The sequence below is a fragment of the Vanellus vanellus genome (genome assembly GCF_965231255.1).
Source record: "Vanellus vanellus genome assembly, chromosome: 26".
Classification (NCBI taxonomy): Eukaryota; Metazoa; Chordata; class Aves; order Charadriiformes; family Charadriidae; genus Vanellus; species Vanellus vanellus.
In genome coordinates, this window is record NC_138931.1 from 2,817,061 (window position 1) to 2,822,302 (window position 5,242).

Below are 5,242 nucleotides of genomic sequence, written 5' to 3' on the forward strand. Positions count from 1 at the left end.
GTGCAGCGGGGCGAGCCGATACGGGCGCAGCGGGGGCGCCCAGCGGCTGTCCTCGCTGATCACGGCGGAGCACACCGGGGTTGGGTTTATTTTTGCCGGTGGGGGTGCGAAGGGGGATGCGGAGGAGGAGGCAGGGCTGAGCCGCGTCTCCCAGCTGGACGTCTCTTCTTGCAGTTTTGTGTCGATCCGTTAAAAAGCCCTCCTTCCCATTTCAAAGCCGGCGAGGTGTCCCCACAGCCCGACCTCCCCAGATGTGCCGGCTGCGCTCGCTCTGGGGCAAATAATGCTGATTTTTTAATTTGTTTGCACTGTGGCAGCCGGCTGGGACTGCCCGCCGGCTGCGGCCGCGTTTGCAGAGCCCTCATCTCCTGCTTTGGAGCTCCCCATCACTGAATCACCCAAAACCTTGCCCAGAAGAGGTGCTGAAGCCCATCAAAATTAAACAACTTGACCAAGGACACGCAGAGAGTCGGTGGCAGAACAGGGTCATCCCCGGCTTTAAACACATCCCCTGAAAGGCAAGGCAGGGTTTTCTCCCTCCTTTCTGCATCTGATTTTGCTAAGTTCTAGAAAAAAAGCCAAAAAAAAAAAACCCCAGACCAACTCCAGAAGAGCCGTACCCAAACCCAGCAAACCCCGTGGGATCCTTTCAGCCTCCTCTGCCCAGTGCCACCAGTCGATCCCGAAGGCACCACCAGCGTGTGCTGCGCCTTTCCCATTGTTTCCCCAGGGCTTCAAACCAGAAAGGCGAGTCGATGAAAAAAAATTCGGTCCAGGAAGTAATACAAAAGGCGGGCTTAATTACACACATGGGGTATTGCCTCTCCCTGTTCCATTAATCCATTGAGCTGGGTAATGGTAAATTAGGTCAGATTATGTGAGCGCTGAAATAAAACCCACGGGCCAAATTCCTCGCGTCCACACCTCCTTCACCTCGCAGGTTGCATAAAAGTTAATGGGCGCTGGATCTGTCTGCGTTGCTTCGGTGGAGCTGCGGTGCTGAGTCTTCAGATTTCGGCTGGTTTGGCATAGGAATAACCCCACAGCACCAGTAGGGCTCGATCCTCTCTAATTTTCTCTGCAGCCTTTTTCCTGCCCTTCACCGGCATCGCTGCGGTTCATCTGTTACGTATAAACCTGTTGTACACAGGTTATGAAAGGAGTACCTTGGTAATCTGCTCTGCTGAACCAAGGCAAAAAGAGATGCTCAAAGCTTGTACCGGAGCAGGGATTAATGGTCTTGATTTCCCAGTTTTAATCTACCCACCGGCATCTCGGTGCGCTCAGCAAGGGCTTAAAACCAGGGGATGCCTTACGCTGACGTTCAAATAAGTGGGTCAGTCCACCCCGAAGACAAAACAAGACTGTTTGCTGATTTTTTTATGGCGTTTGCTAATATAGAGATAAAAAATAACTGGAATGCACCGGGTTTCCTACAGCCTGATGTTTCCCAGTGGCCACGTCTTCCCAGGAGCATCACAGAATGCACCTGGGTCATAGAATCATAGAATCATAAGGTTGGAAGGGACCTCTGGAGGTGATCCAGTCCAACCCCCCTGCCAGAGCAGGGACACCCAGAGCAGGTTGCACAGGAACGCGTCCAGGCGGCTTTTGAATGTCTCCAGAGATGGAGACTCCACCACCTCCCTGGGCAGCCTGTGCCAGTGCTCTGCCACCCTCAAGGTAAAGAAGTTCCTCCTGGGTGTGCAAGAAAACCCAGAGAGACCCTTTTCCAGGGTATATTTGGAGGCTGAGGCTGCCTTGGACCTGAGGGCGGTTCTGGGGAGGGAGGTCCAGACTCACTGTTTGCAATTTATTTCGAGGCATCGAACATTTCTAAGGAGGGACGGGGCTGGCGGCGGCCGAGCGCCAGTGTGCCGGGCAGGAGCTGCATCCACGCCATGCGGGATGGGGAATCCACGCCATGCAGGATGGGGAATCCACGCCATGCGGGATGGGGAATCCACACCATGCGGGATGGGGAATCCATGCCATGCGGGATGGGGAATCCACGCCATTAGGGATGGGGAATCCACACCATGCGGGATGGGGAATCCACACCATGCGGGATGGGGAATCCATGCCATGCAGGATGGGGAACCCACACCATGCGGGATGGGGAATCCATGCCATGCGGGATGGGGAACCCACACCATGCGGGATGGGGAACCGGCGTTCTGGGGTGTGCTGCTCCCTCGGCGCTGGTGGTTCCCGCATGAAACCCACCCTTCCTCCAGCATAAGCATCTGCCAACACAAGCTAGCCAAAAAAAACAATCCAAAAGGCTGTGGGGACACAAAGCTGAGGCTGGTTGTACCGCAAATAAGGCTGCAAACTCGTGCCCTTCACGTTTGCTCTGATCCCTCTTCTAAAGTGAACACTTTACACCATGCCATAAATGGGTGCTTTTTCCTTTCCGCAATTAAAAATACAATTACCCGCTGCTGAAAACCTAAATTAAAAAAAAAAAACAACAAACAACGTCCTGAAATTTGCTGCCATGTGGAGGTGAAGTAGCGTTCCCAACTCCTCACCCCCCATTCAGCACCCACCGCTCCGATGGTGGCGGCAGGTCCTGAAAAGCATAACCCCCCCCCTTAAAACAAGGTGTTGCTCAGCTGTTAGAGAACTTGTAGATTTGGGAAGTGGGAAAAAAAAAAAAAAAAATATATATGTATATCTCCCACTGGATCTTGTAGATAAACTACAATTTCTGTGGTTCCCAGAAGGTGTCCACCTCCCAGCAGGACACTCCTGCCTTATCGATGTGGGTGCAGCCGCGGCGTCCTGCACCTCCTCCTGCCCGGCCAGTGGCCCCGATAAGCAAAACCGGGTCCTCCTAATCAGCCGCGGAGTGCCGGGCAGATGGCCTGGGTGCCGCAGGCACCTTCTTCGGGCAGGAACTTATGACAGCCGGGAGCATTTCGCTTCATTTTGCAGGTTGTTCCTCATTTCTCGTGATGTTTCTGGCGGTGTGATGTATTTTGGCTGGTTAAAAGCTGTCTCCTGCGGTGCGGAGGCCCCATAAAGAAGGTGCCATCCCAGTGGGTCTGATTCATCGTTTTATTTGGCTGCTCGGGGTGATGCAACGGGCGGGCGCATTGCGGCCGGGTATTTCGCATCGACTTGTCGGTGCGCAGCGCAGCCTGCAGCCAGGCTGGGCTTTCAGCGGCACGCACGGCTCTGCCCTTCGCTCCTTCTCTGCCGGGATGGAGTTTGGGGCTCGTGGAACGCACTACCCCCACCACCACCACCCCCTGCGAGGGATCTGCCAACCCCAGGGCAGCTCCGGCGCCGGCACGGGAGGGATGCGCCCAGCAGCGGCGGTGCCCTGGGAGGCAGCCAGGCCAGACTCCCTGCCCCATTTTCCCTCCACAAACGATAGTTTTGTCCCTTTTTCATGAACGTGGGGGAAATCCTCAGCCCGCGCCTCTCCGCTTTGGCACCTCTGGCCGCGGCAGCTCCCCGCGCCCTGGCACGGGGCACCCGGCAGGAGCAGAACGGATTCCTCATGGCGGTGCTCCTCGGGGTTAAAATATAACCTATTCCTACCTGGAAATGGCACCGTATTTCAGACTGATTCATAGTATTCCTTATCAGGGAGCGAGACCTAAAACTGCGGGGGAAAGGGCTCATTAAGGGTAAGCGACGCTGTAATTTCCCCACCCTCTTCTGCCCTGCCAAAGCCTTGGAAGGAGATTAGCTGCTGTTGACTGTTGTTTATGGAGTCGAAAACCTAGATAAACTACGTGGAGCAATACTGGAAAGTGTTCCCCTTCGAGTCGACTCGGGCACTTCCTTGAATAATGCTGCCTTACGAAAAGGAAGTTCTCGTGCCCGTGTTTGATTTACGTCTCGCGGACACGGGTGAGCATCGGGACACACCGTCTGCCGGAGTTACACCTACGCACGCGGCTCCCCAGCTCCCAAAATGGCATTTACGCTGGAGAACACGGTGTCACAGCATCCGTCCCCAACGTCATAGAATCACAGACTGGTTTGGGTTGGGAGGGAGCTTGAAGGCCACCCAGTGCCACCCCCTGCCCTGGGCAGGGCCACCCCCCCCCAGCCCAGGGTGCTCCCAGCCCCGTCCAACCCGGCCTTGAGCACCTCCAGGGATGGGGCAGCCACAGCTCCTCGGGGCACCCTGCGCCGGGGGCTCACCGCCCGCACAGGGAAAAACTTCTTCCTAATGTTCAATCTGACCCTCCCCTCTTCCAGTTTGAAGCCATTCCCCCTCGTCCTATCGCTACATGCCCCAGTAAAAAGCCCTTCCCCAGCTAACGTCTATTTGGTTTAGTCTCTTTTGGAGGAAACAAAGCTGCGATAAACCAGTGGCTTCTGCCAGTGGGCAAGCTGGGGGGTTAGGGAAGGAGAGATTTAGCAATTTCTGTGTTAAATTGCATGAAGGACTCGTTATAGTCTCTGCTCTCTACAGGTTTCGGGACAGCTGATGACGCCTGCTCTCCCGGGACAGGGTGATGGCTCGGACACACCGGGATGGTGGCCAGGTCTTACCTCCTGCTCTCCCAACCCCCGGTCCAAGCGCTGCCCCGGGTGCAGCAAAAGCTGCCAGGTAACCCAAAATCAATCAGGAGTGAGTCACGCGCGTGACGCTGCTCCCATTGTTATTTTTCTCCCCCAGCGGCGCCGCGTTCCCACGGGGAACGGAGACTTCCCAGCAGGAACACGGGGCCACCTGAGCGCGGGACGGAGGAGGAGAGCATGTGCCAGCGCCGGCCCCAGCGCCGCTCAGCACAGCCCCTCTCCCTGTTCCCACGCGGGACGCGAGGATGGGAACAGACCCGGCTTTTCCCACCTCGCCGGTACTCATTTCACGGTTAACGGGAAAACCACGCGCTTTATTTTTCTGCTTTCTTGGGGTCCTGGGAGGACGGTTCCCCGACTCGCTTCCCAAGGCTCAAGCAGCAATAAATAGCTTTGCATTATCACGGCGCTTCATGCAAATGGTTAACCTTGATTTCAGCACCCGCGACGCAACGCAAGGTCGAATTCCAAATAATCCTTCAAGGAGGAATGAAATAAAGTCGCTGCTCTGCCCGGAGCCCCGGGGCCATGAAGACTTTGCCTCCATCTCTCTGACTGTCAAACTGAATCAGTTTGGGCCGATTTCACGGTGGGACGGAGATCGTCTGTGTTGCAAAATAGAGGGGAAAGCGGAGGGTTTTGGGGCGCCGGGTGAGCTCGTTCCTCCCGCAGACAGGTCAGGGTTAAGGGCTCT

At 55.8% G+C, this 5,242-nt stretch overlaps 1 long non-coding RNA gene across 1 annotated transcript; it reads left to right on the forward strand.

Moving 5' to 3' along the window:
• Nucleotides 1-2,854: 2,854 nt before the first annotated feature.
• LOC309681808 lies at nucleotides 2,855-4,630 on the forward strand. The gene is made up of 3 exons (XR_014270068.1): nucleotides 2,855-2,940; nucleotides 3,601-3,867; nucleotides 4,439-4,630. It is a non-coding gene; the product is annotated as an uncharacterized lncRNA (long non-coding RNA).
• The last annotated feature ends 612 nt before the right edge of the window (nucleotides 4,631-5,242 follow it).